At 48.2% G+C, this 12,227-nt stretch overlaps 1 pseudogene; it reads left to right on the forward strand.

The window, feature by feature from the left end:
- The first annotated feature begins 757 nt into the window (after positions 1 to 757).
- On the forward strand, positions 758 to 8,890 carry LOC127546343 (immunoglobulin kappa variable 3-11-like; annotated as a pseudogene).
- The last annotated feature ends 3,337 nt before the right edge of the window (positions 8,891 to 12,227 follow it).

Consider the following 12,227-nt stretch of genomic DNA (forward strand, 5'->3'; position numbering starts at 1 on the left):
AGGATAGAAATGAATGGCGGCCCAGGCTTCTGGTCCCTGTTTCTGAGCTAGTTACGCTCCCATCAGAGCCTCCCCCTGAGCCCTCTTTGCCCAGAGCCTCATTTCTAGAAACTGTCAGAGCCTCCAGGGCGTGTCAGGATGGGACATGGGGACAAGGACAGACCGAATGCTCTTCCCCACAGGCCTCAGACAAGGCGGGATCCCCCAGTGACTGACAAAGCCCATTGACCAGGAGCCAGGCTCGAACAGGCTTTTCCCGGGGTCCCAGGCCAGGATCTGTCCAGTCTGAGCCAGACCCCCTCCCTGCCCCCTGGAGTTCTCCCCTTCTCCAGCAGAGGGCGGCAGTGGGGCAGGCCCAGGAGCAGCATCAGGGAGGCACCTCCCAGGTCTCCAGGCTGGGAGCTCGGGCCCTCTCTGCCCCCTCCCCAGGGCTGGGAGCTCCCTCAGGGTTAAGGGGAATCTAGTCCTGGGGGAGAGAGAGAAACTGCCTTCATTTGTCCAGAACCGGCTGCACCATCATCCTGAGGCACTAGACATGACCTTGTCTTTGGTCCTGAGTCTCCCCCTGGGGACAGAGCAGAGGGGGCCCCTCCCCCAGAGCCAGGCTCAGCCAGGGGGACTCCCTGGGGCTCCCGGGGTCCCTGAGGGGAGGCTCCTCCCACACCTGGGGTTTTTTTGCATCTGGAGCCCAAGGGAGCCGCAGGGAGCCCTGCCCAGGACATAAAAGCTTCCTCCCTCCTTCCTGTCCCCTCAGGGCTCTGGCTGCTCTCTGCTCAGTCTCTGAAGGCCAGGATGAGCTCCCCATGGCAGCTGCTCTGGCTCCTGGTGCTCTGGGCTCAGGGTAAGGCCCAGGAGGGCAGGGAAGGTGTGGGAAGGTCCCAGGTTTTCAGGGATGTAAAAGTGACGGCTCCTTGATACAATGGGGGCACACGCTGGGGCACAAGACGGGCAGATGGGGGCCGAAAAACATGACCAAAGCCCTGATTGTAAACCTTGTGTGGTCTGTGGAAAAGGTGGTTTCTGTCTCACGTTGGCACCCAATATAACTATTTATCGGTCATTTGGGATTTCTGGGGTCTCCTCAAACTTGTCTCCTTCCTGTTCTTTTAATTGGACCTTCCCACATTTCTGTCTTCCTCTAACTCTGTTGCTTCCCCAGATTCCCAAGGAGCCATTGTGCTGACCCAGTCTCCAGCCTCCTTGTCCGGATCTCCAGGGGAGACAGTCACCATCAGCTGCAAGGCCAGTCAGAGTGTGTCTAGTTCTAGTTACAACTACTTGCACTGGTACCAGCAGAAAACTGGCCAAGCCCCCAGGCTCCTCATCTCCTATGCTAACAGTCTGGCATCCGGGTCCCTGCCCGGTTCAGTGGCAGTGGGTCTGGGACAGATTTCACTCTCATCATCAGCAGCCTGGAGCCCGAGGATGCTGCACATTATTACTGTCAGCAGAATTATGACTGGCCTCCCACAGTGTTTCAGGCCCGAACAAAAACCTCCCCAATGCTTCCAGGGGACTCAGCTCAGAGCAGCAGGTGCCTCCTCGGGGTCCCCAGGGCAGAGCAGCCCCTGCTCTCTGGGCAGGCTCTCACCTCCCAGGGCTTCTCCTTTCTGGTCCCCCGGGTCCCTCCTTTCTAACTTGTGATCACGAGCCCTGTCTGAAGGGCAAGGCAGAGGGGAGGCAGCACAGCCCCTGAAAAATGGAGAGAAAAGTCCCTACAGGGAAATGTTGACATTTCAGGTCCCTTGATATCTTTGCCCCACAGTAGTGAGTTTCTTTCTCTGCTTGGGAGCCCATGTTCCCGTTGATCAGGTTTTGCCCCCATTCTCTGTAGCAATGGCAGGTATATCTTGCATGTTCTTCAGCCATGTCTGAGTCTTTGTGACCTTACTCAGAATTTTCTTGTCACAGACACTGCAGCTTTGCCATTTCCTCCTCCAGCTTATTTCAGACAAACAAATGGAGGCAAACAGGACTGAGTGACTTGTACAGAGCCACATGGATAGTAAGTGTCCAAGGTTAGATTAAACTCAGAGACACAAGTTTTGGGGGTTCCAGGCCCAGCGCTCCATCCTCTCACTGCTCCGTGGGGCTGCCATGATAGAGACCAGATTGCTTTTTCTCCAGCCCAGGACACACGGTCTCCCAGGCTGAGTCGCTTCTGCCCTGGGCCTGGACAAGAGACAAAGGGAGGGCTCCAATATCACCCTCTCCCCCTGTTTGAGCCTCATTATCTCTTGCGTCTGGAGGACCAGGCCCTCATTGACTCTCTCAGGCTTATGTGTGGGGGTTGGAGTGTATTTCCCATCAGGGCTTTGGGAGTTCCCAGGAGAGTAGGGGGCAGGGCTAGCCCCCTCACTGCCATCTCTCCTGGGGCTTTTACCTGCATTCTCTGCCCCATGGGATCTCCTGGTGGTAGGAAGGCCCAAGGCTCTGTCCATTGCCTTCAGCATCAAGGACCCACATGTGGTTTCACTGCTACTTGAGGTTTTCTGGTTAACCTTCCTCACTGGAAAGAAGAGGGGAATAACTCAACTCTGAGACTCAGATCACTGATGGCTTTGGCCTCACAGTGTTCCCAGTTTCTCTCCTTTAGCCTCATTATCCCTATCCCAGGAGTGGGCTTGCAAGAAGCATAAACAACTGCTAACAGTGAATTTCTTTCATTGAAATTTCTTATGTGTCAGAATATTCTCACATGAAATAAAGGTGTCAGAGTCTGCACAGTGAAGTCTATAAAATGCAATTTTACTTTTCAGGGAAGGTGAGACGTGGGCAGTCAGGAAATGAGCTCTCCCCTAAATGCGGGGGCTTGAAGTCAGATTAATAGAATCCTGGGGATTCTCAGAGTCAGGCATTTTATTGTACATTTGAGGAATGGGGCCCACCCTGGGTAAAGGCCTGGAGTCAGGAAATGAAACATCATTTGTGATGGAGAGTAAGACAGTCGTTTAGTTTGGATTATAGAACAAAGGCCTGCATTGTGTAAGTAATCTGGATGATGAGCTAGATGGTAAAGGCTTTAAAGGACAGAGTGGTTTGTGTTTTATCTTAAAAAGAAAAAGAGAACATTGGAGTTTCCTCAGTCAGTTTGTCAGTAAACATTGATTAAACACCTTCCGTGTGCCAGTCACTGCTCAGGGGAGTCCTTGGGTCAGATCTCTGCTCCTGTGAAAGGACCAGAGACTCTCAGGGCTTGACCCTCAATCTCATTTGGAAGATAGAACCTTTCTGAGGCTTGGGGCGGGGCCTGCCCTGTTATATGTTGTTCCAGTCAAAAAGAAGTCTTTAAAAATTGCCTCAGAAGGAAGAAGGACTGAGGAAGATGAAGGGAAAAAGCAAGAATGAGGAAGCAGGAATCAGAAGTCTACAGGTGCCAGCCCAAGAAGAGACTGAGATGGGGATGTGGGACTGCGGCTCTCACAGCCAAACCGGTTTCAGCAACTGATCATTTACTCCCTGGTCCCAGCATCCCATCACCTAGAACTACACAGTCCCAAGGCTGATACTGTTTTGCAGAGCAAAGAAGCTTCCTTCCCTAGAAATGTCTATTCAAGAGACAGTGTGTGTGTGTTTATAACTGTCCCCTGTATTCACTGGGATTGACATCTCACAGATGACACCCGCAGTCAGGGAAGGGTGATCTTACCCGACATTCTCTGTACTGTGTGTAGTTCTTCACAGAATTTATTCCATTGACTTTTTGATCATGTTTCCCACATCAAGAATCCTGTGCAGGTCATGGGATGATCCAGCCTCCCTGTCTGCATCCCCAGGACAAAGCGTCCCCACCAGTGTCAGAGCCAGGTCCGATATTGGCAAGTGGAGAACCTGGTATCAGCAGGAACCAGCACAGCTGTTGTGTCCTGCTTTCTAGAGCCCCCACACGGGGGTGATTAAAATATACCTTCCTAGAGGAGAAGTGATGAGGGGGACCCCGAGGATGGTGGGAAAATGGAGTCCGTTTATTTCAAGGGATTTCCCCTTTTTATAATGTAACAAAAGCAACTCTGAGCCTGTGGGACCAGATAAACGACTTGCTGTGTAGTTTGCCCCCTGGTATCTCTCTGCTTCAATCACATCACAGGTTCTCACCACCCCCTGACTTCTCAGGAAGGCTGAGAGCCCTTAGGGGAGGTGGGAGCCGAACCAGACATTGTCAGCAGGTTTCCTCTGGGCTGAAGTTTCCCCACTGACTGTGACCCTCTACAGACAGTCACCCAAACTCCTGATCAGTGAAACAGGCTTATGTTTGATTCAAGAGAGACCTTTGTCTCCTTTGTTTCACTTATCTATGGCTGCTTCTATAAGATCTTTACCATAATCAGTAGATACTTTAACATAAGCCTTTCAGTGGCAAGTTTAGAACAGCTTGAACACAGTAACTAATGCAACAGCCAGGTCCTATTGGTTGTTGCTGCTCAGTACATATCTCAGGACTGTTTTCCACTTTTGTGTCCCATCTGCCCCCCAAACTCTCACCCGCGGCTCCAAGAAGCTGTAGCACGTTCAGCACTCTCCGCCATCTTGACAAACCAGTCAGTCTAACTGACCAATAGGAAACCCACTGCTCACTGAGGAGGCTGTTTGCCTGAATAAATAAAGACTTCCTTGGGAGAATGGGTCCTACTGATTCTGACCAGTTCTGGAAGCAGAACGAACATTGTCATGGCCTAGAACCTGGAGACCAGAGCTAGATGTTACCTGTTATTTTCCCCCATGATCCTTTCTAGCCCTCAGGGATCCCATCCTGCAACAAAAGCATACAACTATAGCATTAATTTGCCTTGGATTAGGCATTGAGGGGGGCTGTTGTCTCTGATAATATTAGTCCCACTGTGTTTCTCTTCATTATTTTAGGTAAAGTAATTTTGTTCCTACTTGGATCACTGTGTGCCATGATCTCTGGCCAATCTGGAAATCCCTGGAAGACTAAAAGGTGGGTTCTGATAGTAGGGTTAGTTCTGGATGAGCTATTCCATTTCAAAGTGGTAAAATCTCATCCCCTGTCATTCACTAAATTTGTTATGTATGAAAAACAGAGTAAATATTGATTTCTTAATTGTTTTCTCTGAAAAAAATCAGATCAAGTGATGCTGAGTCATTATCCTTTTCAATGGAATAACTGCCTCCTTCATTTGTTCATCAAGCCACTATTCCAGCCTCTGTCTGCAAAGAGAGGCTTTTTTTTTTTTTTTTTGGAGAGGGCAAGATAGCAATCTTCCTGGTAGAAGGCAGGCCCACATATGAAAAGATGCTCCAAATCATTATTAATCAGAGAAATGCAAATTAAGACAACTCTGAGATACCACTACACACCTGTCAGATTGTCTACAATGACAGGGAAAGATAATGCGTAATGTTGGAGGGGATGTGGGAAAACAGGGACACTGATAGATTGTTGGTGGAATTGTGAACACATCCAGCCATTCTGGAGAGCAATTTGGAACTATGCTCAAAAAGTTATCAAACTGGGCATACCCTTTGATCCAGCAGTGTTTCTACTGGGCTTATATCCCAAAGAGATACTAAAGAAGGGAAAGGGACCTGTATGTGCCAAAATGTTTGTGGCGGCCCTGTTTGTAGTGGCCAGAAACTGGAAAATGAATGGATGCCCATCAATTGGAGAATGGCTGGGTAAATTGTGGTATATGAATGTTATGGAATTTTATTATTCGGTAAGAAATGACCAGCAGGATGAATACAGAGAGGACTGGAGAGACTGACATGAACTGATGCTCAGTGAAACGAGCAGAACCAGGAGATCATTATATACCTCAACAACAATACTGTTTGAGGATGTATTCTGATGGAAGTGGATTTCTTCGATAAAGAGAGCTAACTCAGATTCATTTGATCAAGGATGGACAGAAGCAGCTACACCCAAAGAAAGAACACGGGGAGATGAATATAAACTGCTTGCATTTTTGTTTTTCTTCCCGGATTATTTATACCTTCTGAATCCAATTCTCCCTGTGCAACAAGAGAACTGTTCGGTTCTGCACACATATATTGTATCTAGGATATACTGTGACATATTTAACATGTATAGGACTGCTTGCCATCTGGGGGAGGGGATGAAGGAAGCGAGGGAGAGGAAAAATCGGAACAGAAGTGAGTGCAAGGGATAATGCTGTAAAAAATCACGCTGGCATGGGTTCTGTCAATAAAAAGTTATTTTAAAAAAATGGAAAGGAAAATATTAATGGCATTAGTGCAAATAGAGCCTGGTTGAGAATTTCATATCTAGTAGCAGGGAGATTGTACATGTGCTTTCACTTTATTATTTGATGGCCTAATTTCTATTGAATGATAAAATTATCTTTGTTTTTCAAATACAAATTGTGATTTTTGAAAGTTTTATTGTACTATCTTGTATTAATTTGTGTAATAAAATTTGATGGACTAAAAAAAAAAAAAAAAGAAGGCTGGCCCATAAAATTTATGGGAACTTCATGGTATTACATATCATTATTCACCCGGAAAGGAGCATATTCCCTAGATATTTGTCCTTTGATATGGAGCCCAAAGTCATCCCCTCCCTCTCATCTACTTGTGATTCTGGTGAAAGGGAAATCTCCTTTTTTATTTATCTTATATTATTTTTTTTATCTTTTTAAATTTTTATTTTATTTATCTTTATTTTATTCTTTATTTTGTTTAGAGATAACATTGCAAATAGGTACAGTTGCTTAAATTTCTAGGGTTTTCAACCCCAAGTCTGGGGTCACATGTGAGTGGTTGTGGGTCTGGGACAGATTTTCCTCTTCCTATGAGTGTGATGGCCGTGTTAGCCCCCTGGATACCTTAGAATTAGCCGGAGTCAGGATAAGCAAAAGTCCTTAGTCTTTATTCTTGCTCTTTAGAGGTAGGATTGAATTAGAAGGAAGCAGAATCTCTGCAATCTCCTCCACCCTTGTCTGTGACTCTGGCTAGTCTTAATCCTCCCCCTGGTCCCTCCTACAACCCTCTGTATACACCAGTCATGGAGCCAGCACAGGATAGTGGGAGGGGCCGTTTTCCAAGCATATGCCCAGAGAGTATTGTCCAATCGGTTCTTAGCCTCAAGTGCTCGGCTGTCCTGACCTCAGTGCATCGACTCAAGAGGTTCAGCCCTCTCCCTACCAGCAGCCTAAAGGCAGAGGATGCTGGAGATGCTTATTGTCTGTAGGGTGATAGAAGGGTCCCACTGGGTTCCAGTTCTCCAAACCAAACCTTCCCAGGGCAGTTCCGTTGCTTCAGCTTGGGGGGAACAGCCGCTTTCTCAGAGGCAGCAGGACAGAGAAATCCTGGCTGTTTGCTCACAGAGGCCTTAGCCGGGCGCAGCCCGCTACAGCTCCAGCCGTACTTCCTTATGGAAGCCCATCCAGCCTGACATTTGTAGCTTCTGTCCTTAGCTAGTACTTGGACATGTGATCTGGAACATTTAGGGAGAAAACGTCGAGTAGAGGAACCGTTTCTGATCCGCTAGAAGTGATTCACTCTACAAGGGAAGTCCTGCATTTGTGCCTTCTCCTTCCAAGGGCAGCGAGATAGGAAAACCCTTTTTCAGTTTTAGAGGAAACAAGGTCAGATTAAAAAAAAAAAAGCTTGGGCTCGTCCTACACTCTCCAGAGGTATTTTCCTTGTCTTCTGGAGAATTCTAAAGATGAAGCGGCCGTCATGCATGTCCCGGTGTGTGTTTAATTAGTGCTCGGACTAGGAAATAAACCACTCTGGAGGATCCGGCTTTTACTGTGAATATGTGTGAATGTGTGTGAGTGTGTGTGCGTATGTATGTATATGTATTTACATTCAGCATCATAATAGGCAACAAAGACAGGACAAAATGGCATCTGCATTATGGGTTCATTGTTTCTCTGATGTGCTGACACTGTTTCTTGGGTCAGAAGCTTAAACATGGAGCCCCAGTGACCTAATACTGTGCCTGAGAATCAGGAATACGCAGACATTCCCCTTTGTGTTCCCCGAGATCTCAGCCAGTCCTTTTCACTGGAAAGGAGAAACAACAGGTCCATCTAACAGACTTTCCATGGGCTTCGTGGCTCAGAGGGCCTGGGTGGGAGAGAGAACCGAATTAAGGGTAGAATAGAATTACAAAAACCATCAGGGGATGATCATCATTGCTAAATGCTGAGAAGGAAAATCTGCAGGTCCTCCTCTGGCCACATCCTTCTGCTTCTCAGTAAGTGTCAGCAGTCTTCTCCTGCCTGAGAATCAATTACAAATGCATTTATCTTCATTTAATGTTTTCCATCTGACTCTGGGGTAGCTCAATGGCACAGGGAGAGAATATTGGGCTTGGAAGCAGGGAGGCTCCTCCTCCTGAGGTTGAATCTGGCCTCAAAAACGTACTAACTTATTTATCATTTAAGCCTCTTTGCCTCAGAAAAATGAAATGCCAAGAAAACCTGCAAGTGAAGTCCATCCTGAGGCCTTTCTTGGTGTTTCCCATCCATTGCCTCCCACACCGTAACCCTGCCCCAGAAAGTACCGCGTGTTCACTTTTATTAGGACTTAGGAGCCACAACGTTTATTTCTCACAAGAAAAGGATCCTTAAGAGCAGAGGATTCCCCTGTCTGTAGCAGGCAGAACGAGAGCCCATTTCTGGGACTGTCATAGATGCTTATGGCCTGACTATTGTCCCAATGAGCCAGGAAGCCAGAGACATAAACTTAATGCTGAGCTACTTTCCCTTTGTGGAAGTCACTGAGGTCCCCAAGAAGCAGCTCTCCCTTATATTTGCTGTAACGAGGGGACGTGACTGCTCTTTCCCACAGACTTCGAAGTGCATCCACTCCAGCCCATGACTGTGCCCCCGAGATCTGCCAGCTTGTGCTGGGCCTGAGCTGTTTCACCTCAGAGATGGAGAAAAATGTGGGAACTTGAGCCTCAAACCAGATTCTCCTACAAACTCACCCAATCCTCTGTTGTTTCTTACCTTGAGAGAGGAGCCCTTATAACCTGATGATCTAAACAGGAGACATCACCTTGGCTCCTGACGTCCTGTAGAAAGGGGGTTCTGAGCCCTGAGTGAGACAGCGGGAATATGACTCTTTTCTATCTTAATGGGGCTTCTGAAAAGTCTCTGCCCTCCCCCACCCTCCCAGGATATAATGGATCCCCTGGATTTAAATGTAGTTTAAGTGAAATGAATAATATGTACTTTTCTATGATTCATTGCTATGTGAGGGCTAAAGGCAGCTCTCTGGGACTACATGCTATAGGGAAGAGGCTAAGTTTCATGGGGGGAAGTTTGTCATTGGGAGCGAATCACAGCAAACCAGATCTAGCGAAACGGATATCAATACTAATTGACATATTGACATATAATTGGTGGTGCAATGAATGGAGCCTGGACCTGGATTCAGGAGGATCTGAGTTTAAATAATGCTTCAGACATTTAGTAGAGGTGAAGCCCTCACCATGTCACTTACTCTATGTCTAAGTTTATTTATCTATAAAATGGGTATAATTCCTTTATGAATCACCATGAATATATTAATGATATCAATGATACTAGTTAATAGCTTCTAGCTCCCACCAAAATTATAATGAAAAAAGAAATTAAAATTTTAATGTACTCTGCAAACTTTAAGACAATCAACAAATACTAGCTTTATTGTAATAATAATAGAAAAGATTATTATTTTGCATTTCTCTTTAAATTAGGAGAACCTATGGTACACAGACTGTTTCTGTTTTTCCATTTTTTTTCTCTAGCATTTAGCATTTTGTTTTTTAGCTGAGATTTCTGAAAGTAGATAAAAGCATAATATTTTACTTTCTTTTCTTTTTTCTGTCAATGTTTCCTTTCACATTACGATTATTCTTGAAACATGTTTAGCATTATTGCTCATGTATAACCTAAATCAAATTACTTGCCTTCTCCATGGGGGCGGGGAGGAGAGGAGAAGAGGGAGAGGGAGAGTTTCAAATTTAATTTAAAAAAGCATTAAAATTCTCTTTATTTTTAAGTAGAAAAATGGTTTTTTAAACCCAAGTATAACATGAATGTTTTTTCCTGTGTTTGTTCACTATAGATTGAGTGGCGAGAGGAGAGCCTGGAGGCGGGGGATCAGACAGGGGCTGTTGCAGTCGCCCAGGGTAGAAGGGAATGGCGGCCCAGGCTTCTGGTCCCTGTTTCTGAGCTAGTTACGCTCCCATCAGAGCCTCCCCCTGAGCCCTCTTTGCCCAGAACCTCATTTCTAGAAACTGTCAGAGCCTCCAGGGAGTGTCAGGAAGGGAAATGGGGACAAGGACAGACCTAATGCTCTTCCCCACAGGCCTCAGACAAGGGCAGGAGCCCCCAGTGACTGACAAAGCCCATTGACGAGGAGCCAGGCTCGAACAGGCTTTTCCTGGGGTCCCAGGCCAGGATCTGACCAGTCTGAGCCAGACCCCTCCCTGCCCCCGGGAGTTCTCCCCTTCTCCAGCAGAGGGCGGCAGTGGGGCAGGCCCAGGAGCAGCATCAGGGAGGCACCTCCCAGGTCTCCAGGCTGGGAGCTCGGGCCCTCTCTGCCTCCTCCCCAGGGCTGGGAGCTCCCTCAGGGTTAAGGGGAATCTAGTCCTGGGGGAGAGAGAGAAACTGCCTTCATTTGTCCAGAACCGGCTGCACCATCATCCTGAGGCACTAGACATGACCTTGCCCTTGGTCCTGAGTCTCCCCCTGGGGACAGAGCAGAGGGGGCCCCTCCCCCAGAGCCAGGCTCAGCCAGGGGGACTCCCTGGGGCTCCCGGGGTCCCTGAGGGGAGGCTCCTCCCACACCTGGGGCTCTTTTGCATCTGGAGCCCCAAGGGAGCCTCAGGGAGCCCTGCCCAGGACATAAAAGCTTCCTCCCTCCTTCCTGCCCCTCAGGGCTCTGGCTGCTCTCTGCACAGTCTCTGAAGGCCAGGATGAGCTCCCCATGGCAGCTGCTCTGGCTCCTGGTGCTCTGGGCTCAGGGTAAGGCCCAGGAGGGCAGGGAAGGGGTGGGAAGGTCCCAGGTTTTCAGGGATGTAAAAGTGACGGCTCCTTGATACAATGGGGGCACACGCTGGGGCACAAGACGGGCAGATGGGGGCCGAAAAACATGACCAAAGCCCTGCTTGTAAACCTTGTGCGGTCTGTGGAAAAGGTGGTTTCTGTCTCATGTTGGCGCCCAATACAACCACTTATCGGTCATTTGGTATTTCTGGGGTCTCTGAAATATTGTCTCCTTCATGTTCTGTAAATTGGACCTTCCCACATTTCTGTCTTCCTCTAATTCTGTTGCTTCCCCAGATTCCCAGGGAGCCATTGTGCTGACCCAGTCTCCAGCCTCCTTGTCTGCATCTCCAGGAGAGACAGTCACCATCAGCTGCAAGGCCAGTGAGAGTGTATCTCTTTTTGGTACTAGCTACTTGAACTGGTACCAGCAGAAACCTGGCCAAGCCCCCAGGCTCCTCATCTCCTATGCTAATAGGCTGGCATCTGGGGTCCCTGCCCGGTTCAGTGGCAGTGGGTCTAGGAGTGATTATACCCTCACCATCAGCAGCCTGGAGCCTGAGGACGCTGCACATTATTACTGTCAGCAGGGTTGGAGCTCCCCTCTCCCACAGTGCTTCAGGCCCGAACAAAAACCTCCCCAATGCTTCCAGGGGACTCAGCTCAGAGCAGCAGGTGCCTCCTCGGGGTCCCCAGGGCAGAGCAGCCCCTGCTCTCTGGGCAGGCTCTCACCTCCCAGGGCTTCCCCTTTCTGGTCCCCCCGGGTCCCTCCTTTCTAACTTGTGATCACAAGACCTGTCTGCTCAGCCAAGGCAGAGGGGAGGCAGCACAGCCCCTGGGAAACCGAGAGAAAGTCCCTAAGGGAAATGCTGACATTTCAGGTCCCTTGATATCTTTGCCCCAACATAATGAGTTTCTTTCTCTGCTTGGGAGCCCACGTTCCCGTTGAACAGGGTTTGCCCCCATTCTCTGTAGCAATGGCAGGTGTATCTTGCTTGTTCTTCAGCCATGTCTGAGTCTCTGTGACCCTACTCAGAATTTTCTTGTCACAGACACTGGTGCTTTGCCATTTCCTCCTCCAGCTTATTTCAGACAAACAAATGGAGGCAAACAGGACTGAGTGACTTGTACAGAGCCACATGGATAGTAAGTGTCCAAGGTTAGATTAAACTCAGAAATGCGAGTTTTGGGGGTTCCAGGCCCAGGGCTCCATCCTCTCACTGCCCCGTGGGGCTGCCATGATAGAGACCAGATTGCTTT

The sequence above is a fragment of the Antechinus flavipes genome, chromosome 2, assembly GCF_016432865.1.
Source record: "Antechinus flavipes isolate AdamAnt ecotype Samford, QLD, Australia chromosome 2, AdamAnt_v2, whole genome shotgun sequence".
Classification (NCBI taxonomy): Eukaryota; Metazoa; Chordata; class Mammalia; order Dasyuromorphia; family Dasyuridae; genus Antechinus; species Antechinus flavipes.